Below are 25,140 nucleotides of genomic sequence, written 5' to 3'. Positions count from 1 at the left end.
TGACATTGAAGGATTTCAAAGCCAAACCTGGAATGGTTTTATCATGTAAAGTTGTACTTGAGCTAGCCGAACCATATCTACATTTAGGTAGAGCTCTGTATGCAGACAATTGGTACACTTCAATTGCACTGGCACATGCACTTTTACAAATAAAAATACTCATTTGGTGGGAACTATGCGTTCCAATCCTAAGTATGTGCCAAGAGTAGTGACAACTAAAAAATTACAAAAAGGTGAGGTTTTTGGTCTGAGAAGTTCAACGAAGGTAACTGTTCTCAAATGGAAAGACAGAAGAGACGTCCTGATGATTACTACAAAGCACGGGGATGAAGTACACTAAGTGCAGCAAAGAAGAGGAGCAGTTTTGAAGCCAGCTGCTGTAGCTGATTACAATAAAGGCAAAGCTTTGATTGACCTGGCCGATGAAATGAATTCATATTCAAGTGCATTACGAAGAAGCCTTAAATGGTATAGAAAAGTAGCCTTTGATATAATAATGGGAACAAGTGTAACCAACTCACTTTCTTTGTTCAAGAGGGTGACTGGAAGGAAGATGGAAATAACTTTCTTCAAACAATGTATTGTGATGGAACTTATCAAGAAACACACAATTGTGCCTTCTCCATCCCAGACGCAACAGAAGCAGCACAATCTTATTTCCTTAGCACCAAAACGCAGTAAATGCAATAATTGCTACAAGAAGTTGGTTGCTGCTTCTGGAAGGAAAGAAGCTCAGAAAAAGTGCAAGCAAGTGAGCAAAAAATGTAACATTTGCAACATTTTTCTTTGTGCAGAGTGCTTCTTTGAGTTACATAAAGTGAAACAAAAGTAATATTTTTATGCTAACTGAAGACAACAATTTTTTGTTGATTTACATAACAATTATCTGTTGGGAATTCTTTGTAATTTCAACCAGCACTTGGAACTGAGTATCATTATAATTATATAAGCAAACAAATCTCATTTTTGTTACAGATTCTTGAAAAAAGTGATTGTTTATTTGTGAAATCGCATTTTTTATGTAAAAATCATTCTCCTGAAATATCTAAAGTGTACTAAATGTGTAAACAGTTTTCATAAGACCCAATTTTTGTGAGTATCAATTTTGATACTCATGGCAATACAGTAAAAATTTTATCTCGGTTGCCATGAATATCAACATTGATACTCGCCAATTATGACGTAATTATAATTAGTAATAAAGTAACATTATATTTTATTTGTTTCCAAGAGTATTTTCAACAAAATGAAACAAAAAAAAAAAAAAACATCGTGGCAAGGGTGAGTCAACACCTGATTTCACTGTGGCAGTCAACCTGTTAATGTTGGTTTCCAAGAGACACGTATCGCTGCAGTCTGAAAGCTTCCTTTCGAACCAATTCGCCATGAGAAAATAAACGTGTCGCTGGAACTGGATTGTTTTCTCAGTACCATGCATCATGTCGCCTCGGTCTGTTGTACTCATATGCGAGGTGAATTGTTTCCTGTTGAGTAAAGGGGCCGTTGCTTGTCGCTTCGGTGTGTAATCTGCGTGCCACTTAAACGTGAATCCTCAGTGATCAAAGAATTTTTTGGAACCGAAGCGACACGACAAGCTGCACGTGTCGCTCAGATTCCCAATTGCGTGTATTGTGCCGCCTGAGACTTGATTTCCCATGAGTGGTAAATGCTTATTTATAGACTAAATGGGCCTGTGTCGCTTGTCACTACGGTATGAACCACTGCTGTCGCGTGTCGCTTCGGTTTGAAACCTCGCCAAGAGGCGTGCTTTTCACCACAACACAATACGCAGATAAAAGATCAACATGCTTGTAACAAAATGAAAGTCGTACAGATCCTTTCCGGGTACCAATCCTTTCTTCGTTCTGCTTGTATCCACAGGTTTCGTCTCTCTACGTCCTTCGGAAACCTAAGAAATGATACTTGACTCAATAAATTTGTTCCCGGTCAAACTGTGCAACCATATGCTACACAGCTGACACCCTATTTCCTTGTAAAATAATCTCCCCTTTGCTCTTTCATATGAACGTCCATAGCACCGTAAGCGTAACCGGATGTTCGAGGGGAAACAGACGAGTGCGCATGCTCCGCAGTAGCTCCGCCTTTAACACCGTCTATATGGTCTTACATTTTACTGCCCACCCTAATTTATCAATATGGAGCTACTGCCCACCCGGTCTAAAATTTCTGGCGCCGCCCTTGAGCCCCTTAAAAAAGTTGACAGGAGCAAGATTCTGACATTCAAATAATCTCGCTTTTAGTAGCTACACGCAAAAAGTTTCCTTTGTCTACATTATCTTCCTTCCAAGAATAATCAAAATCAGAGGTCTATCCAGTTTTCCATCTGGAGGGTGTAAGTTTGTATTTGCGGATTGTAAGGGTAATATAGAGCCAAAGTGATCATACATGGGCCTGGTCAAAGCAAAGTATTGTAGGTGGCAGCTCCCCTGTTGTGTCCCCACGCTTTTGATGGGCAATTGTTCTCCCATTTAAATACATGGAGATTGATGCTGAAGGTGCTGCTATTACATTAAATTACAAGTTTCGCCAGGGGTCCTGGGTTCGAATCCTGGTCAGGGCATGGATGTTTGTGAGTGTCTATTCATCAATTTCATCATGTCATCACTCATTCCCATCTTCGCAAATTAGCCAAAAGTTTGACAAAAGGCGAAGTAAAATAAAGCAAATCAATCAATCAAATCAAGTTTAATTTCATCTTAACCTCAGAAATTGTGTCTGAACATGATAGTTGAATAATCAGTGCTGTATAAATAAGATTTTTGAAAAGACGATCGTCAGCAACAGAAAAGAGAGATCGGAACAAACAAACCCTTAAAATTTGCACAGCAAATTGTTTACTTCAAGTTGCAATATTCACAATTTAAGTGCTTTATTGTTGTGAATCCGGTAAGGAATAATACATAATAATTCCGCGCGACTGTACTTTTATTTTTATAGTTTTTTTTAATAACGGACTCTCTTTTTTTTTACGTGATATCATACTTTTCCGCAAGACTAGTAAATATGGTCCTCTGTTTTATATATACACATTTATCTAGAATGTAGAAAAATAAGTTTTATCTTCTGTTTCATTTTCGCAACCTCTAGGGCTTTCATATTTACATAAATTGTAATTTTAAAATTATTGTTTCCAAAAAAAGGACGAAAATACAAGGGAAAATGTCTGCTTACTAAATACAATGAAAAAATACGTTAGTATTAATTTATCGGATAGGGCAGTTATAGTGTATCTATAATAATAAATATCGTGTGCTTACGCACTTAATATATATATATTATAATTTTGGTAGTTTCTCCTGCTTTCTCCGATTTCAATTCCTGCCGTTGAATTACACATACGCGCAATCAGCAAAAAACATATTGCGTAGTGTAAAAATCTTAATTTTTGTATTATCGACCCGTGGCAGCTAGGGACGACCCAAATGACGTCTATTTTAGTGCTCTTTGTGCATAAACATGCTATATTTTGCCCATTTGATCTACCCTGCCGTTGCGCTTTCATGTAATTGTATTAATTCTTAGTTTAAGGAGAATGTAATTTTCGGAAACTTATGACTTGCTACCAGGGCCGGCGCTAGTCATTTTGCCGCTCTGGGCCGCGGCGGCAGATGCCACTCCCTTTCGACCCCCCCCCCCCCCGTCATTATGCACAAACTGGAAATTGAAAATCAATATATTCCTAAGTAAAACATCAAACTATAAAATAAATATTGAGACTTGTTACGCTATTTCAGTACAATAAGCACAAAAGGATATCTTGCTCGACTACACTTAAACTTTAAAAAATGCGACACTAATTTTTTATTAATGTTATATTTTATGAAAATTCTCGCTCTCTCTCTTAAACGTATCTTAAATGTAACAAGTATTAGGAAAGAAATGAAGGCTTGACTTCATATGTTTACCGTTGTAGGTCTGTGATATATGATTGGATTTAAAAAAATAATTACATGTAATATTCTCGGATCTCCAGTGTGTGTGACCTAAGGTCTGAATCATTTCCTGCGTTGTTCTGCATAAAGCGGCTCTGGGGTTCACCCAGTCTCAAATTAATGGGTACCTGGGGCAACCCTTGGAGGTAAAAAGCGGCCGGAGAGTGGTGCTGATCACATCACCTCCAAAATGGCGGAGATCGAGAATGTGTGGGGTCCTACCCCCACATCCCCTAAATGTGCCTTCATGACATGGTGCTAAATGCACAGGGAACTTCACCTTTACCTTTGCATGTAATATTCTTCTTCGTATAATGTTATCTTGCGTAAAATGGAAACAAGCGTGTTTCAGACATGATTGACCGAAGATAGTATTTTTATTAGCCTTAAAAAAAACAACTTTCTTCGCCACTTGCCACGGTTACCGACAAAGATAATAAATTCGAAGTTCTACCTCACATTAGGTGCAAAATCATGACCGTTTATCAGTTTAAGATCCCCTTTGGTGTAATTGTTTTATTATAGCCGAAACACTTTTAGTCCATCTTTTAATTCAGTAGCCTTCATGTGTTAACATTCCGGCAAGTTTTCTACACTTTTCAGACAAAAGATCAGATGGCATGTCTTTATGCTCACTAATATCATAACATAAATTGTAAAATTCACTATGATGTTTAAGCTGCTCAAATCTTTCTCTTAGAGCTAAAATAATCGTCTAGGACCCCCTGAGAATCTCATGTTTTACTCTAGCCTAAGCCGGACTGGTGTCACCCTCTCAGGGACGTGGCACTTTGAAATTTTTCATCACTCCTGCTTTTTTCAAAGCGCTGATATGTTTGCAAGAAATCATCTAACAGCTTCTAACACATCGTAGATTAATGTTTTGAAGACATTTGCTCATTACATTACATGGAGTAAAACGTCATACCAGATAACTAGTGAGCAAAAGAATGTAAACCACGCAACTGATTTCCAATACATTGAGCCTCATGTGCGACCATTTGGACAGTTTTATTGTCGCCAATTATTTGAAGGAGCGCATCCTCAACGGAGTTAAGGCATCGAATTTGCTTTCCCAATTTGTGGCACTTCCTTCAAAACTGTGGGTTGGCATATATTAAGTTCCAAGTTATAATAAAATATTATAACTTTCAAGTTTTCCATAGGCTTATTTTTTTCTTCTCTTCAAATTTTGCCGCTCTGGGGCGGTGCCACGGTCCCTCACACCCCCCTTTCCGCCGGCCCTGCTTGCTACATAATCTTCAAACTTTACTAAACCCATTTTAATTATCAATTTACGCGAGAAATTCTTACCTTCGTTGACAATAACGTTTGAATAGCAATCCCATCGCGCTCCAATGACGAACGAAATTATTTAGGGACACAACAGGCGCCGCAACCGGAAAAGTTTGGCAATGAACAGTCGCATTGGGCTGTTGTGAATAATTTTGAGGGTGGTGTTGAGGGAATCTGTGTGGGTGTTGGGGATGTGTAGATAAATCACTGATCAAAACCATCGTGATAAGAATTACCTGTACTCTCGGAAAACTTTATAACAGGTGTGTGCGGGGGGCCGAAAAATCGGCATCGAAATCGGGAAAAAAATTCGTCCCGATCTCGACTTCGGGGAATAATTTCCCGGCTTTTATCGACCCCGAACAGTCGAAAAATTCCAAATGATCGTGTTTAAAAGTGATTAATTTTCAATGTTTTTCTGCCCTGCAAGTGTCTTGAAATTTCTTGGAAAATAGCAGTCTTCATTCTAGCAACGCAAAGACAAGCACTTGAGGAGGAAATTGTGCGTACGAGATTTTTGACAGTGTTAGAGAATTTCGTCCCAAAAATTTTATCAATGCCGGAATTTTTTTCCAGTCTAGAACATCAGATTTTTGAAAATTCCCGTCATACATTTCCCCTAAATCAAAACGTTTCCGCCAGTTCGGTGGTATAGAGGGTTAAATGATTTCTATGCATGGACGCAACTTGCGGCCTAACTTTGTGGGCAGAACAAACTTGAGACTGAATTTGGGAGGGGGCAGAATAGAAATGTTTTTCATCCAATAAAAATGTTTTTCATCCAATAAAAATAACGTGTATAATTATTTGTAAATTACTGTTTCATTTGCGAAATCACAAATACAGTCCGTTCGAAAAGTAACTATTCACCTACATAAACCCGATTATATGTTGAGGGATTGTATTCCCAAGTCCATGCGAACGTTGGCCCAACAGAAAGTCATCGGTGTTGCAACTGCACACAAGGCAGTTCGTAAGAAACTCAATCTCATTCCATATGGAGTGAAAGCGGTTCAAAAGTTATTGGCCACAGACTGTGGAAAGCGAATTCAATACTGTGAATGGTTTCAACAGTTTCTAGCGGACGCAATTCTGACGATATTTTGTAACTACTATGTTTTCTATACCGATGAGACATAGTTTCATTTATCAGGGTATGTGAACGCACAGAACACGTTTATGGCCTGCCAACAACCCACATGCCGTACCTGAAATTCCTCTACATGATCAGAAGATTGGGGTGTGGATTGCAATGTCCAGGAGAAGAATAGTCGCCTCAATATTATTTCCAGAAACAATAAATTCAGCTCGTTATTTTGAAATCATTCACCAGTTCATGGGAGAGCTAACCGAGGACAAAATTAATAATGCTTGGATTCAACAAGACGGCGCGACAGCACATACAGCCAGGCAGTCCATGAAGTTACTGCAAGAGGTTTCCCGTTTCCGGAGATTGAATCATTTCTAAGGGCTTGTGGCCACATCGTTCTTTGGACTTAAGCCCACCGATTTTTACTTCCGGTGTTATGCCAAAGTAATGTTTATCAAGATATCGCCCACAGCCTCCAGGAACTTCAAACTGTTATTCGTGATTTCACCAAGAACGTTCCACATGAACAACTTGTGGAGTCTTCGAGAACAAGAAGAAAAGCGTGCAGATATGTCTGGATGTTCATGGGAACCATTTCCAACAACTACTGTAAGGTAAGTCGATGTTACGTATTGTTGTACGTACTAGTGCATGACAAGTGTATAGTTACTTTTCGAACACACTGTATTACTTTGGAAGCAAGTGCCCCCTGTTTCCCCGCCAAGTTACGCATATGATTGATTCTAGGTGCTGTTTGACTTTGGGAGTGGTTTGTGGGAAGCAGTGAAGATTGGAAGGGGAGGGGGGAGCAGTTGCCCCGACACTTTTTGCTACTTTTTCCTCCTGCACTATGACCTCTTAATGTTAAGCCTTGTCCACCAAGAGGAAGAAAGCTGTACTTGCCCCTCCCCTCCCTTTCGCACCCAATCGCCGCTACTGGTGAGAGATGATGTAAAATCTAGTTTTCTGCTTCGTGGTAGTGTCTGTAACGACTCTAACCCGAAAAACATGAAATTGCCTTTTCTTAACACCCTTACAATACGGAGTGTTAGGGCCTCGCTGATGGCGCAGGGGGTTGCGTCATCGCCTCGTAATCAAGGGGTTCCTGGTTCGATACCACATGGCACAGTGGTTCGGATCCAACTTTAAACTGTAGGTCCAGTCCCGATTAGCCTCTCTGTGCATAAAAGTGGACTTTAAACAAGAATTCAATTCAATATGGATTGTTACTACTTAAGAACAATGATAGGATTAAAAAAGATTGTTTCAAACAGAAAAATCATATTCTGATGAGCCCTCTTTAAAGTCTTACACTAAGGGGCAGAAAATTCATTTGACAGTTAATTCTGTCTTCCCTGATACCTTTCATAGCCTCTCGTGTGTGTTCATGACTCCAAAGTGAGATAAAGTCACACACAATGAATTAGATAAGCTTATTTCAAATGGGATTAAGACATAACAATTCATCATTGCAAATATGACTGATAAGGGTTGTCAACAGAAGATAAAATAAAAACTTCCTCTTATTTTTTCAGTGTCTCAGTTACAAGTAACAGTTACTTTGAGGAATTGTGAATGTCACTAGTTACTTTTAAAATCAAGTAACTGTAAAAGTAACAGAGTTAATTTTTGCAATAGAAGTAACGTTATGAACAGTTACTTTACGTTTTCGACACTTAAATTGTTAACTAGAATATTTGTTACCTTGGGGAAGAGCTAAATATGGCAACTGTGATCCGAACTATGTGTTGTCTCTCTATCCTAGGGGCTCCCCGATGGTGCAGGGGTAGCGTTGTTGCCTTGTAATCAAGGGGGCCCGGGTTCGATACCCGATTGAGGATCCCACTTTAAACTGTAGGTCCAGTCACGATTAGCATAGCCGTGCATATAATGGACTTAAAACAACAACTCAACTCTCTATCCTAAGGTAAGGAAGTCGTGATTAAGGCTAGAGAAGTATATCGTCATCTTAAAATAACTACATTATAAATAGTATACATGATAATGAGATATGATATTTATTACTTGTCACTTGTCATGTGCTGGCTGTATAATGCACTACGTACAGATATTTTGTACAGCTGTGAAACATAAATACATTACTTGTATAGTAATAGAGTCAATATTAGCCTCATTACTAATCGAAAAACATGGCCCTTTATTGCATTACCAACTGTGAATGTGTGTTCATTTTTTTAAAAGAAAACAGGATTTTTTCCAGTAAAAATATGTGTTATTTATTGTTGTTATCGGGAATTTCGTATTTAGAACTAAATCCCCTCCTCCCGTGAAATGATTGATAGTTTATTCCCTACATACAGGAATTCCTTCCACCACCACTGAATAATATAAATATATGAAGACTTATATTATGTACTAGAAGTGTAAAATAGTAGCTTTTAGCCATCTGTCCCACTTTTAATTATACTTCTAGTATTTGTTTTTTTTTTGTTTTGATTTGGTGTTTAAAGTCCACTTTATGCACAGTAAGGCTAATCGGGACTGGACCTACAGTTTAAAGTGGGATCCGAACTACTATGTGCCTCCAGCGGGTATCGAACCCGGGACCCCTTGATTACAAGGCAACGACGCTACCACTGCGCCATCGGGGAGGCCCTATACTTCTAGTACATAATATAAGTCTTCATATATTTATATATATGCGTGCATATTGTGGCTATGGTGATAGAGAACTTAGCCATCATACATTTATATTGTTCACCAATGACTGAAAAATGATGTAAAGTACATTGAAAATAAATAAAAAGATAAAAAAACAGCTTTTTGCCGTTGACTGAAAATGAGCGCCATCTGTTCCCCCTCTACCCTACAGTATGTCACCGCATAAAGTCTCACAGCTTTAAAGCAAACATTTCTTGTTAATACCGTTTTTCTGCTTGATGCCTCCTTTCCATGCTGTGAACCATGGACATGCGGAATTTTATCAGAAATATATTAAAGCAGGCAGCACAGACTTGCAGCTGGAACTGACTGATTAACTTTGAAATTATGATAAACAAAGTATGTGACTTATCTGTCAGTAATCAGGTAGATATCCGCTTTATATATCTGACGCATAGTTATGTACGAGGGTGGTTCAATAATTATTGTTCCTGACATATAAGCAGTATTATTTTTCCACAAAGTCCCCCTTCACAGTAATGCACTTCTTCCACCTATGCTGTAAAGCCACTATGCCAGCTTCAAAGAATGTCTGTGGCTGAGCCATGAGCCATTCTTCCGCAGCGTCCATAACAGCAGCATTTGAGGGAAAATGTGTCCCCTTGAGGTGCTCCTTCAACTTCGGGAACAAATGAAAGTCACTAGGGGCGAGGTCGGGTGAGTAGGGAGGGTGTTCCAACACATGGAAACCAGCAGCATGGATTGCGGCACCAGTAACATGGCTTCTGTGTGCTGGAGCATTATCGTGGTGAAACTGCACTTTTCGCCGCAACATCCCACACCGTTTCTCCTTGATTGCTTCGCGTAACTTAGGGATTAGGGCTGCATAATAGTCCCCAGTAACAGTGTGTCCCACCAGGTAGTCAATAAGGAGCACACCCTTCGCATCCCAAAAAATTATGGCCATAACCTGCGTGCTGATGCTTGCACCCTGAATTTGCGGGGGGGAGGTGAATTGCTGTGCCGCCACTCCATACTCTGTCGTTTGGACTCGGGATCATAGTGGTGGAGCCATGTCTCATCCACTGTCACAAATCTATCACAGAACTGCTTCAGGTCTGCCCCCATCAGCTCCAAACCAGCCCTTGAACATTGAACTCTGTCTTTCTGTTGTTCACGGGATAACATTTTGGGGACCCATCGCGCTGACACCTTTCTGAATCCCAAGTGTTCATGCACAATGGTTTCCACTGAGCCTACAGAGATGTGCATGATGTCTGCTAACTGTTGCACCGTGATTCTTCTGTCAGTCATAATCATGTCATGCACAGCATCAATGTTTTCTGGGGTGGATGCTGTTGTTGGAGGACCAGCACCAGGGGCCTGTTGACAGCTTTCCCTGCCGCAACGGAAATCGCGCCACCATTTTTTTACCACCTGGTAGGTAGGAGCCCCATCACCCAACACACTGACCATGTCCTCATGAATCTCCTTTGGGCTTAGCCCCTTTTTCTGGAGGTACTTGATGACAGCTCATTGTTCGGTTTTCTCCATTTTTCAAACTAAGTGCCACCTCTCACACATAAAACGAGAAGAACAAATTTACTATAGTACCTACGGTTCTGAAATTTTGCATATAGGCATCTAAGACATTAGGCTACAATATCCCCATCATTCATTGCAATTCATATCCTTTAAATATGCCGGGGACAATAATTATTGAATCGCCCTCGTAAATTCGAGGCGAAATTGAGAATCTGAAACTTGTATCGGTACCATATTTATTTTCAACATAATCTCTATATAGGTTTAACTGTACTTTTCCGAACTTCTCCTGACAAAGTTAAGAAAAAAAACCGACGAGCTCTCGCAGAAAATCTGAAGAAATTAGCTGCTGAATACTAAGTATGACATACGCCGATGGGAGGATTTCAGTCTGTCGTTTCATTCTATTGCCTTTCATTATTCCAAGTTGCCTGTATAGGATTATACGTATATAGAAATATCTGTAAATTATTTATTTGCTAAAATTACATGGTATTTTCAGTGCCTTATTTATGCGCATAATGAGGAAAATATGAATTCTGCTTAGCCTACAATGACGTAATATGAGAATCTTTTATTTGCGTGTTGGAAGTAGTAAAAATCGCATCAAGGAGAGAGAAAAGGAAGAAAATTTTGACCAAAGAGACTTGAAAAGTGAACTTTTGTTACTAAATAGTTAGTTATTTCTTGTCGTTTTATGGACGATAGAAAACAAAATCTCATGCTATATTTACCGTCCTTGGTGTCTGTGATGTGTCAGTCGCATTTGATTTTGTCCATTATTGGTAGGTGCAGAAAATCGGCAAACGCCTAACGACTTTCTGGCATCAAGGAATTGCATTAAAATGCAAGAACAGTCACTTATTTTTCAGAAATGTCACCGTAATTGTGTGGAAGAATTAGGCCGAGGTATACTTAGTTGTTAAGTTTTGAACGTTGAATACTTAGACGATTTGATTTCCTACTCTTTTTCTGTTAAAAATTAAGCTCAGAACTAGTTTTATCATTTAGTCCACCGGCGGCTCTAGGGGGGTTACGATGGTACGGCCGTTGTTGTTTCACGGACGCCGCGCCGGGGCGACATGAAGGCAGAACGTAGCCGGATTTTATTTACTGAATACATCCTTTGGGGTAAACTTGTTCTTGTTTATGCGCATATTTGTTGCTATGCAACTTCCACGTTGCAAAGTTCCAAAAAAAAAAAAAACACTTTGGAGATATGTAAGAGGAAAAAATGACAAAACATGGTTCCTTTTGTTTCGTTTTTATTTTGCTTGCTGCTTCAATCCAAGGTACATAGAGATTAGGTAAAGCCATCCGAAGATTGCCGATCTTGCACGAACGCGTGACGTCAGCGAAGAAGCAGTGAGCTCGGCTGAAGCAGACGGCCCCTAGCATTTATGTGGGAGATTCAGAGAGCGAAAGTATATTATTACATTTAGGAGGGGGGAAAATAATAATTGTCATCCTCCAAGATGGTATTGAGGCATCCTTTTAATGATTAGTAACATAATTGAAAACGCGCTACCTTTAAAAGATGACAAAGTACATGTGAAAAAATGTATTTTGAAAATCCATATTCCTGAAACTTTCTGACCGATGCGCTACAAAGAAAGTTGCGTGTTCTCCTTTAGAATTTCGTCATTTTACAAATCGTAATATAATTTTAACAAAAACGTGGCATGCTAAAGAAGAATTAAAGATCTGTCACATATGGCTAATCGCAAGGATGAGGATGCGTAATGATATGATGAAATTGAAGAAAGGAAAGAAGACCCATGCCCGGGCGGGGATTCGAACCTGGGGGCTCTTGGCATCGTAAAGCGTTGTGCTAACCACTTCGCCACAGAGGTCAGTATTACAAGGAAATAAACAGAAAATGAGATCTATGTTTTAATATGCGAGAAACATTTGCGAGGAGGTTATTGAAGTAACAAATCATTATTACAAGACGTTGTGATGAAAAATATAAATATATCTGAAATATCGAGAGTTGACCTTGCAGTCTCTAAATGTACTTTTAGGGTTACGCAAAACCTTTACTCAAAATTGCTACTGTAAATTTATAAGCTATTAAAATTTAAAACTTATTCCTGCTCGAAAAAAGAAACTGCCAAGTCAAGTTAATATTTCGTAGAAATACATATATTTTTCTTTCATGAGGCCAAGAGAGTATTTGGAGGGGACGGTGGGTGGGGAAGGCTATTGCCCCGGATCTCGATCTGCAAAGGGGCTTCCAGTGGGAAAATATTGCTATGAAATAGCCCAGAAGAAGGGGCGAAATGATTTTTTTTTAAAAATGGCTTAAGAATACAAAGATATAAGTGGACATTTAACAAGCTTAGTCTAAAACTTACAACTGAAATAGTACGTGTGGGGGGGGGAGGGGGCTACGTGAGGTAACACACGTAATTTGATTCACAATACTAAAATTAAAATAAATATGTGGGAACAATAGAAATCAAAATATGTTATTGCTAGTGACGGAGCAATAGTAAAGATGGAGAGGTAAATCATATTTTCCCGGGGCAATCATGTTTATTATTCCGTTACATAAAAGTGTTCCCCTGTGCATAGCACCACGCCATGATGGCGTATAGGGGGTGTGGGGGTAACGCCACACACTTTCTTGATCCGGTCGTGAGTGGGGGTGATGTGATCAGCATCACGCCCCTGACCGCCTTTACCCCCCAGGGTTTCCCCCAGGTACCCATGCTATTCGACGCTGGGTGGGCGTCGGGGCCGCTTCCACCGTTAGAAAAGTTCCCGGATTTGAACCGGCCGGGGATCGAACCCGGGACCTTTAGCATGGTAGTCAGACGCGTTACCGACTGAGCCACCGCGGCCGTTACATACGACACTAAAATGCATATTTTGGCTAAGAGAGCATTCATTCATTTATTTATTTTTGTCGTTTTACTGGGGGCATATAAGAGAGAGAGAGAAATTGTGTTCCTGCCCCCCTGTAGTGTGGTCACTGCCTATAGCTATGCTGGAGAAGAATGCACAAATTAATACGCTATTAAATAAAACAGATACTTTTAAAACTTTTAATTAAATTTAAATCATAGTTCACAAATAATTTGGAGAGATCACATACCCGTTTAATTTAATTTGGATGAGTTAACTTCTGAAGCCTACCATTTCCGAGCCTTCTTCCGGTGTAACTGCACTGCCCTTTGTGCCCTAGCTGCTGCGTTCAGGTGGCGGAACGAGCAGAATACTAATTAAAACAAATATGTGACAAGTATATATATAAACTACGTGTTGCGGCGCCAAAGAAAAGACAGAAGAGAAACGTGGAGAGTGGAGTGATATTGTACGGGAAGCAGTCACGTTTATTACACCCGTACATTTACATACAATATTAAAAAGTTCTGCTTTTATATCTCGCACAATGCCTTTTTAACAAAAATGGGCAATCCGCATTTCTTATATCAATCAAGGTGTGATATTTTATATTTCTTCCGTTAGTTTTCTGATAATAATTTTCACAGCGTTCCATAGCATTTAGGATGATTTCAGTTGACAAGAACAAAATGATATTATTTCAAAACATAGAGCAAAAAGAAATCCAACGCGCTTAAGTAAAAACTCCCTTACATTGGAAGCCTGGAGAGAACAAAACAGGGGTTCCTTCGTACCACGATTTCTTGAAAACCATTTTACACATTTGAATCAACTTTGTGATAAATTGATTAGAAAGGATGATTCTCCCCGCGGTGTCTGCTATCCTCGGCTGAGGCGAAGGGTGTTTCGTGTGTGGGGAGTTTCGTCTCTCCCCACGGAGGGAAGTTCAGGGGAGTGATATCCGGCGATATTGCTGGCGAAAGGGGGCTCCACAAAGAAATGCGGCATGCTCTATTCAAAAAAGCACATGGCAGATATGTGAAGTTACGGTGTTAAATGCTGTCAAGGATCGTCCTGACACCAGTACGCGCGCTATAGCCAGTGCCCACAACACCTCCCATGTTAATGTGTGGACCATCCTATCCGAAGAGGGGATGTACCCTTTCAAAATCCAAAAGGTACAAGACCTTTTACCTCAGGACTTTCACCCACGTGTGGTGTTTTGCTAATGGTTTTTGCATCACATGGAAACAATCCCGAATTTTGTGAACAGGGTGTTGTGGACCGATGAAGCAATGTTCACCAAAACTGACGTGTTCAATAGTAAAAACAGTTACGTTTGGGATTTTGCAAATCCACATGGAATTCTCTTGGCACACTATCAGCACAGGTTTTCGGTTCATGTGTGGTGTGGGATAGTGCATGACAATTTGATTGGGCCGTACATTTTCCCTGTTTGCCTGTGTGGTGCTACATATCATGAATTTCTTCGTGATGTTTTGCCTGAACTGTTGGAGGACGTGTCGTTGGCACTGAGGCAAGGACTATGGTTCCAACACGATGGTACACCACCACATTTCGACCAAAATGTGCGTCACTTCCTCAATGGCTTGTTCCACAATCGGTGTATTGGTAGGGGTGGGCGTATGCCGTGGCAAGCAAGATCCCCTGGACTTCTTTCTGTGGTGAGAGATGGGACGCCTCGTGTGCGGGGCACCTGTCGTGTCGGCCAAGGATCTCGTTGCACGAATTAATGTCGCCGCAGAGACGATGGCAGACACCGCGGGGTTGTTTGCTCGTACTGGACGATCTTTAGTTCGGCGTTGTCGTCTCTGCGTGGGGGTTGGTGGCGGACGGTTTGAGCATCGTCTGTGATGTGGTTCCCTCGGCGCCTCCACTCTGCACGCGGTGAATATGTCGACGCATGTGCGGCCTGGCGCGGCGCCGCCGCCATCTTTGTCTTTCTGCGTGTTGGTGGTGTCCACTATGGATGTTTGCTTTCTTCTTGGTTGTCAAGTCTCCGCATGTCACTTTCCGTGGATGGCACATCTCGCTGGACCCTTCCCTGCCCCCGTGACTTCACCGGACCCATTCACTTCCTTTGGGGAGTCCCTTTGCGCATCAACTTCGCACATGTGCCATGTGCTTTCTTGAGCATGACACATTTCTTTGTGGAGCGCCCTTCGCGGCGGTCGTGTGGTTGGCCGTTGTACCGCTGTTTCCGTGTGGGCATAGTTTTTCCACTTTTTCCCGCTTCAATGGCTCCGAATGGGTGCCGTTTTCGGCGTTTCGTCGCATGAGCTTTTGTGTTTGTTTTCACTTGTAGAATCGCCTTCTAGGCGTTGGAGACGGGCTTTAGTAACACCCTGTATATATTTAACTAATGTCTACTTCTATTCTTCGACAAGGCATTTTCTATCTTATGTAAAAATCGAAAGAGGGGAATTTGAGACGACGTTTGTTTAAAATGAAGTGTTTTATCAAACTACTACGGGATTGAAATAAACTCCAAATCCTATTAATATAATTATTTAACCCTACCAACTTTAAAAGTAATGTTTATGTCTTTCTCACTTATATATTTTTCCTTTTATTGAGGTACAATTGGGAGACTCTTTTCTTTTTAATGTTCTCATTGGTGACGCAAATGAATCGAAGTTATAAGAAAATAGAACCTATTCTGACAATGCGTTTCACTTTCGTATAAATGACAAGTGAGTGGCGAATGTTGTGCCCTCGTGGTATACAAATGCACCACTAACTTGCGCCCTCTATTACATCACTTCATGAATCATCATCATTATGGCGATTAATCCAAGTGGTATAAGATCACCATAAGATAACTGAAATTGCCTGAAGAACAAAAAGACCATCCACACACTTTTAAGTATTTACATCATATCAGCTAACAAAGATATTTTTGAATTTCAAAGTTTTGCTCATTACTGGTAGAATTAACATTACTGTAATTTATTTCACATTAACTATGTTGATACACATTTCTAGTTTCAATTAATCCATGCAAAACAGTCTTAGAATTCTTCTAATAATGCTTGGTTTGTCGCCTTCCACTGGTTCTTCGTCATCTCCAAGTTCTATGTCCTTAAAAGATTCTCCTTTTATGCAAGGCTGCTCATCCTTTTCAGCATCTTCACTCCTCATTTCATTCGTCTCGTCTGGTAATTCTATGGTAATTTTGCAACAATTTGCATCCGTCGCACCATCTTCATTATTCTTTCCTTGCTTCCTCTCCAATAAAGCTGTCTTCACTTCGGAAGACCTCTCATCCATCTTAGCAGCACCATTCTTCTTTTCGCTCGTCTCGTCTGGTAATTCTATTGAAATTTTGCAACAATTTGCATCCGTCGCACCATCTTCATTATTCTTTCCTTGCTTCCTCTCCAATAAAGCTGTCTTCATTTCGGAAGACCTCTCATCCATCTTAGCAGTTCCATTCTTCTTTTCGCTCGTCTCGTCTGGTAATTCTATTGAAATTTTGCAACAATTTGCATCCGTCACACCATCTTCATTATTCTTTCCTTGCTTCCTCTCCAATAAAGCTGTCTTCATTTCGGAAGACCTCTCATCCATCTTAGCAGTTCCATTCTTCTTTTCGCTCGTCTCGTCTGGTAATTCTATTGAAATTTTGCAACAATTTGCATCCGTCGCACCATCTTCATTATTCTTTCCTTGCTTCCTCTCCAATAAAGCTGTCTTCATTTCGGAAGACCTCTCATCCATCTTAGCAGTTCCATTCTTCTTTTCGCTCGTCTCGTCTGGTAATTCTATTGAAATTTTGCAACAATTTGCATCCGTCGCACCATCTTCATTATTCTTTCCTTGCTTCCTCTCCAATAAAGCTGTCTTCATTTCGGAAGACCTCTCATCCATCTTAGCAGTTCCATTCTTCTTTTCGCTCGTCTCGTCTGGTAATTCTATTGAAATTTTGCAACAATTTGCATCCGTCGCACCATCTTCATTATTCTTTCCTTGCTTCCTCTCCAATAAAGCTGTCTTCATTTCGGAAGACCTCTCATCCATCTTAGCAGTTCCATTCTTCTTTTCGCTCGTTTCGTCTGGTAATTCTATTGAAATTTTGCAACAATTTGCATCCGTCGCACCATCTTCATTATTCTTTCCTTGCTTCCTCTCCAATAAAGCTGTCTTCATTTCGGAAGACCTCTCATCCATCTTAGCAGTTCCATTCTTCTTTTCGCTCGTCTCGTCTGGTAATTCTATTGAAATTTTGCAACAATTTGCATCCGTCGCACCATCTTCATTATTCTTTCCTTGCTTCCTCTCCAATAAAGCTGTCTTCATTTCGGAAGACCTCTCATCCACCTTAGCAGTTCCATTCTTCTTTTCGCTCGTCTCGTCTGGTAATTCTATTGAAATTTTGCAACAATTTGCATCCGTCGCACCATCTTCATTATTCTTTCCTTGCTTCCTCTCCAATAAAGCTGTCTTCATTTCGGAAGACCTCTCATCCATCTTAGCAGTTCCATTCTTCTTTTCGCTCGTCTCGTCTGGTAATTCTATTGAAATTTTGCAACAATTTGCATCCGTCGCACCATCTTCATTATTCTTTCCTTGCTTCCTCTCCAATAAAGCTGTCTTCATTTCGGAAGACCTCTCATCCACCTTAGCAGTTCCATTCTTCTTTTCGCTCGTCTCGTCTGGTAATTCTATTGAAATTTTGCAACAATTTGCATCCGTCGCACCATCTTCATTATTCTTTCCTTGCTTCCTCTCCAATAAAGCTGTCTTCATTTCGGAAGACCTCTCATCCATCTTAGCAGTTCCATTCTTCTTTTCGCTCGTCTCGTCTGGTAATTCTATTGAAATTTTGCAACAATTTGCATCCGTCGCACCATCTTCATTATTCTTTCCTTGCTTCCTCTCCAATAAAGCTGTCTTCATTTCGGAAGACCTCTCATCCATCTTAGCAGTTCCATTCTTCTTTTCGCTCGTCTCGTCTGGTAATTCTATTGAAATTTTGCAACAATTTGCATCCGTCGCACCATCTTCATTATTCTTTCCTTGCTTCCTCTCCAATAAAGCTGTCTTCATTTCGGAAGACCTCTCATCCATCTTAGCAGTTCCATTCTTCTTTTCGCTCGTCTCGTCTGGTAATTCTATTGAAATTTTGCAACAATTGCATCCGTCGCACCATATTCATTATTCTTTCCTTGCTTCCTCTCCAATAAAGCTGTCTTCACTTCGGAAGACCTCTCATCCATCTTAGCAGCTCCATTCTTCGTTTCATGAGTCTCATCTTTCTTCATTTTGCAACAATTTGCATCTATTTCAGCATCTTCATCCTTGATTGTCTGCTTCTGATCCGAAGATTTTGGCTTCACCTTTGAACGTTTTCGAGCCTCAGATATTGATATCAGCATTAGACTGTATCTGATGCTGACTTGCCTGTGTAATAACTTATAATCCACTTCAGCCTCCTCAAGAAGCTTATTGATTGTTCTACACAACATTTCCTTTTCTTTCACGGACTTCTTGAATTTCGACACCACGTTCTTCATAACGTTGCGGTATTGATCTCGCGCGTCGTACATTATTCGGAGGGTCTCGCCGGGCGTTGTCTTCAGGGCTTTCTGAACGTTCTCGACGGTGTCCTCCAAACTTCTGAGGGTCGCCATGGTCCAGACGTAGAAGTCCCAAAGATCATCGTCGGAAATATGTTCAGCCTGTTCTGCCTTGTCTCGCTTTTCTCCTTCCGGGCTGTATTGGTTAAGATGTCGCAAGCCTCTGCGTACCTCTACAAAGCTTCGCGCGCGTTCAGAAATGTCTCTGACGTTCGAGTCTAGAGAAATTCCACCGGAGCCCTTCATCTTCTGGAAGATCTAACCACCTCACATCATCGGTGCTTTGTTCGATCTTTGCTCCAAGCATGTTATACTGACATTCGACGATCTTTTCAAAAATTGTCACCGTGTTTCTGATGCTGTCAGACTCCTGGATCAGTTCCGCCGCCGTTTCCCTTAATTTTGCCAGTCTCAGCTCGTTACTTCGGTGTTCAGTTTGACACTTCTGCACCAGATCCCACCTTTCCTTTGATCCTAATGCCTCCGTACCATTTAAGTTAGGCTCGTTCTCTTTCATCCTATGAATGTATGTGCTCAGGTAGTCATATTCCAAGATAAATTTATCTCGTTTTGTGAAGTCCGTTTGGGTAAACTCGTACATGTACTTTGAAATGGGGATATCATCTGCGCTTCTGCTTTCAGATTTTCTTTCATTCGTCATTCCATCCCATATTTCTGTACGTTTCAGTCCATCGCCTGCCTGACTTTTGTCCTCAGGTTCTATATCAATGTCTTTTGCCATGCATTTTCCCACTATGTCAAAGTCTATCAATTCACAATGTTTGTCGTCACTGTTTGCCTGCCATTCTCTGGAATTGTAAATCAAATGACTCTTCTGTTGTTCTCTGAAGACAAACTTCAAGGCATATATATATGGTCCAACGTAATTTCTGATTCTGCTCCACGACGATATTAAATACGATCCTACATTGTGGACCATTTTTCTGAGTTTATCTGTTGAAACTCTTAATTCCAGTTTCTGCGGATGTTTGCAGAACTTCCTTTCGCCATCTTTCTGCGAATGCGAATCAACTATGTCCTTTGGAGCTGGCTGCCTAGCAAGAAAATGAAGAATCATTCCATTCTGCACGCTTTCTTCACTTTGCATACTAAGACCTTGCTCGGAACACTCAGAAAATACCATTGCCAGCATTCCGGCATATCTAACTTCATACATACAGCATCCTAACACGATTTCTGTCATGCGCCAATGTGTCAACTTGTATAAACTCAAACTGTGAAATCTGTTATCCAACTCCGCGAGATTTAGACGTTTCACCACTTCTACATTTCGTCCAAAAGTTTTCTGTCTAACTACTAGCTGCTTATTCACTTCAACAATTTGCATCGGTTTCTTAAACTCAGAACTTGAAATTTGAAGAAGTCTGTGGCATACTTCTTGCTCTGTCCACATGGTAAGTTCCTGGCTCTCGGTGATAATTACACCACCATGCGAGAGGTAGTACTCCGCCGCAACTTCTACAATATCTAAATAGTGAATCCTGAACAGCTGAAGGCTATACGAAGATTCATACGCCTCGAGGAATACCATCCTACGCACTGCTCTTCGCACGAGGGATCGAGGGGCTGTTCTCATCGCTTCCTGCATCGCAGGGCTTAGCAGTCGGCCCCTGATCATAGCTCGCAAGAGACTTGGGGTCTGCCTGCGTTCTGTCACCTGGCGCTGCATAATAGATTTCTTTTATTCCACTTTGGAAATGGCGAAAACCTTAAATCGAACCGTACTTGATCACAATCTAAAGCTTTCTGCGTTTTCGAGCAACATTTCAACAAAGGATATATTGTAACTTGCATGCTGCATTGTTAGTAATATTGCCTGGTGCATCAACAAGAATGCTTTGAATAAGAAAAGTGTCGGTTAAGGATGATCCCGTTCTTCGTCTTGTCAAGATGTAGAGTTTTGTGTCCTTCTCGTATCGATTTGGAGTCCCGGTCATTTCATTCCTACCCTTTTATTTTGTGATTAGATTAAACAAAGATTATACATAACTTATGTATATGGATCTTTCCCCATTAGTGTGTCTGAATTAAGCCTCAGAATAGGATTCAATCTCATACATTGAGAAAAAAAAGTTTAAGAGACAATAAAATCAGTGTACGATAGGCAAGGAGTAACGTTGTCATCTGAAAACTTGAAATGATTCTAAAATCATATTCGATTGCTTTCAATCAAAAATTTGACAGCAATTTAAATTTTTAACAAAATATGACATTTTTTTTAAAAGTAAATGAAAGTCTAAGATGATACACAAGAAGAGAAAATCTGTACACTTTAAACATTATTTTAACAGACATTGAGTTTTTTTAATTTCTTTCAAAATACTGCCACGTTGACATATAAACATAAATAATCCTCCCAAATTTTATTTGTGTATAGTTGTAATCATTAATTGGGGTAACACCCTATTTGCAATACACATACAGTATATCAAATTTGAATTCATGTGCTGCTTACATAACTACGTTATTCTCAAACACTATAGTAAAAATAAATAACTGAAGTAACACCGCTATCGAAGTTATGGAATCGTGGAATCACGATAATAAATAACAGAATCTATTTTCCAGTAAGTAATACTATGCAGAAGTAACACAAAACTAGCGAGTAGCGAACAGGAGTAGGGTAGCGAGCTACTTTTTGGTAGATGCGGCTGTAGCTGCAGCGAAGCTACTTTTAAAACGTAGCGTTCTGATCATTGGTTCTGAATACATACACATGTGTGGTTTGTGTGAGAGAGTGTGGGCGTGAACACGCCAGCTTGAGTGTGAAATATTTACATGGTGTAATTGTGAAGATATTAATTTGTTGACGTTATTTAGGGACTTAATTTTTCATAGGTATATCTTGGGCCGGACGACCCTGGCGACTGCTCGGGGCACCAAATCGGGAAAGTCCAACTTATGCACAGAAAGGCTAATCGGGACTGGACCTACAGTTCAAAATGCGATCCGAACCACTACGTGCCTCCACCGGGTGCCTGGCTATTTGTTTTAAAAAGATTGGATATAATGTTGACAAGAATTAATTGAAGTTGCTGCTTAATAACATAATAATCATGAAGCAATTACTGTTATTTTGATTTGATTATGAAGGTATTAAATAAACACATCTCTACAATAAACGTAATCTTTAACAGTAATCACTTAAATATTTTGAAAATAAGGATATTATTTTTGGTCATTAAAGCCGTAAATATGTGTGTGGGTGTGTGTGTGTGTGTGTGTGATGGTGTGTGTGTGTGTGTATATATATATATATATATACCACGATATCATAGCTCTTGTCTGGTTTTGCGGCGGGCGACCTGCATGCTGGCGGGGGAAGTGGGGAGCGGGGAATATTTTGCAGACCAACCAGACAACAGCGGTGGCGCCGAGAGTTACGTCGTCGCGGGAGGAGGTGCTGCGCGCACCTCGTTCGAAAGGTTGCTGTGTTTCTCATTGCGCTGGGTTGGTCGCTTCCCCTCCCCAATTCACTTGCCAGCGTGTGGGTCGTCCGCCGTGGGACTGGACAAGAGCTAGTCGTTTAATATAGTGTAATGTGCTGTTCACGTTCAAGTTGTAATGGCAATGGTAGCGTTGTGAACAGTAAATAACAATATTGTAAATGAAATATTACGGTATTGTTTTATTAAAGTATCGGTATTATGTCGTTTTGTCTTGCGTAGTAGTTGTGCTGTCTAATTTGTTTGTGTTTGTCTTGTGTAGTAGTTGTGGTGTGTAGTTTGTTTGTGTTTATATTGTGTAGTAGTTGTGGTGTGTTTGTGTTTATATTGTGTTATAGTTGTGATGTGTTTGTGTGTGTCTTGTGTAGTAGTTGTGCTGTCTAATGTGTTTGTGTTCGTCTTGTGTAGTAATTGTGCTGTCTAATGTGTTTGTGTTTGTCTTGTGTAGTAGTTCCTCCATTCATATTGGGGGTTAGGCGTAGAGCTGACAACTCTGCACTGTAAAAAGACATGTCAAGAAACAGCAATATAAGGCCATGGATGTTCCCAAGGTAAAATATTCCGGAGGTAAAATAGTCCCCCGTTCGGATCTCCGAGTGGGGACTACTTTGGGAGGTCCCTGGACTAAGGATAAGATCTACATTAGGAATAAGGATATTAAATTAGGCACCTGGAATGTTCTGAGCCTTTACTGGCCTGGGGCATTTCAGTGTACAGTTAATGAGATAGTTAAGTATAAATTAGATGTAGTAGCTGTCCAGGAAGTTAGGTGGCCAGGAGAAGGGAATTGTAAAACTAAAAATTATATTTTTTCTATGGTGGTACTGAAAATCATAATTTTGGAACAGGCTTTTTCATAAATAATAGAATTATCTCGGCTCTTAAAACAGTAGAATTTATTAATGATAGGATATAATTTTTTACAGGGTAGGTGGTGTAAAATTATTTTAATAAACATACATGCACCAACGGAAGATAAAGATGATAATACTAAAGATGATTTTTATACAGAGTTAGAACAGGTCTTTGATAAATTTTCTCAGTATGATATGAAAATTCTGTTAGGTGACTTTAATGCACAGATTGGCAAAGAAGAGACATTTAAACCCACGATTGGTAAAGAAAGTCTTCATGAATTAAGTAATGATAATGGTATAAGATTGATTTTGCAACCTCAAAGAATTTAATTGTGAAAAGTACCACTTTTAAACATAAAGCTATCCATAAATATACCTGGTCTTCTCCAGATGGTAAAACTCATAATCAGATAGATCATATTCTCATTGATAAGAGAAGGCATACTAGTATAATTGACGTTCGTACACATAGAGGTGCTGACTGTGCCAGTGACAATTATTTAGTAATTGCTAAATTAAGAGAAAGACTCTCAGTGATAAATCATAAGCAACAAAATCTAAAAGTTCTAAAATTTGATACAGGAAAGTTTACTGATGAAAGAATTAAGAAAGATTACCAAATTAAACTGTCAAATAGATTTGATGTTTTGCAGGATTTAAATGATGATGAAAATATAAATGAGACAGACGTAAATAAGAATTGGGAGCACATACGTAATGCAATAGAATCAGCAGCTAAAGAAAGTATAAGATATCATAAACCGAGAAAAAGTAAGCCATGGTTTGATAAGGAATGTCATAATCTAATAGAAATAAGAAATCAGGCTAGACTTAGGTGGTTAAATAACTCTGATGATACAAATCTAAACAATTATAATAGAATAAAGCGAGAAGTTAACCGCACGTTTAGAAGTAAAAAAAGAGATTACTTGAAAAGCAAAATTAACTAAATTGAAACAAACAGCAAAAATAAAAATATCAGAGATTTATATATAGGTGTAAATGAGTTTAGAAAGGGGTGGCAACCTAAAGTAAACTTGATAAAAGATAAAGACGGTGATTTTCTAGCTGACCCAAACGATATTCTAAATAGATGGAAGAACTACTTTAATGATCTTTTAAATGTCCATGTAGGAGATAAATCAGAAGTAAATGAAGTCCACACAGCAGAACCTTTAGTTCCAGAACCTAACTTGACTGAAGTTAAAGATGCTATTAAAAGACTAAAGAATAACAAAGCACCTGGCATTGATTTAATACCAGCTGAGTTAATTAAATATGGTGGAAATTCATTAATATGTCAAATTCATAAATTAATTTGTTTAATATGGAATAAAGAAGAAATCCCTCAACAGTGGAAAGAATCCATAATTGTTCCTGTGTTTAAAAAAAGGTGATAAAATGAACTGCAATAATTACCGTGGAATTTCTCTACTCTCAACAACATATAAAATATTATCTAATATTCTTTTAACAAGACTTACCCCATATGCTAATGAAATTATAGGTGATTATCAATGTGGATTTAAACGTAACAGATCAACTACAGTTCAAATTTTTCACATCAGACAGACACTTGAAAAAAAAGTGGGAATATAATCAAAATGTCCATCAGCTATTCATTGATTTCAAAAAAAGCATATGATTCGGTCAAAAGAGATAAATTATATAATATATTAGTAGAGTTTGGAATACCTAAGAATCTTGTTAATATGATAAAAATATGCACCAGTGAAACAGAAAGTAAAATTCGTGTGGGTATTAATATGTCTGACAAATTTACAATTCATGATGGGTTAAAACAAGGAGATGCATTATCTCCATTGCTCTTTAATTTTGCCTTAGAATATGCTGTTAGGA

Source organism: Lepisma saccharinum, chromosome 14, assembly GCF_977018435.1.
Source record: "Lepisma saccharinum chromosome 14, izLepSacc3.1, whole genome shotgun sequence".
Lineage (NCBI taxonomy): Eukaryota > Metazoa > Arthropoda > Insecta > Zygentoma > Lepismatidae > Lepisma > Lepisma saccharinum.
Note: the sequence above shows the minus strand (reverse complement) of the source record.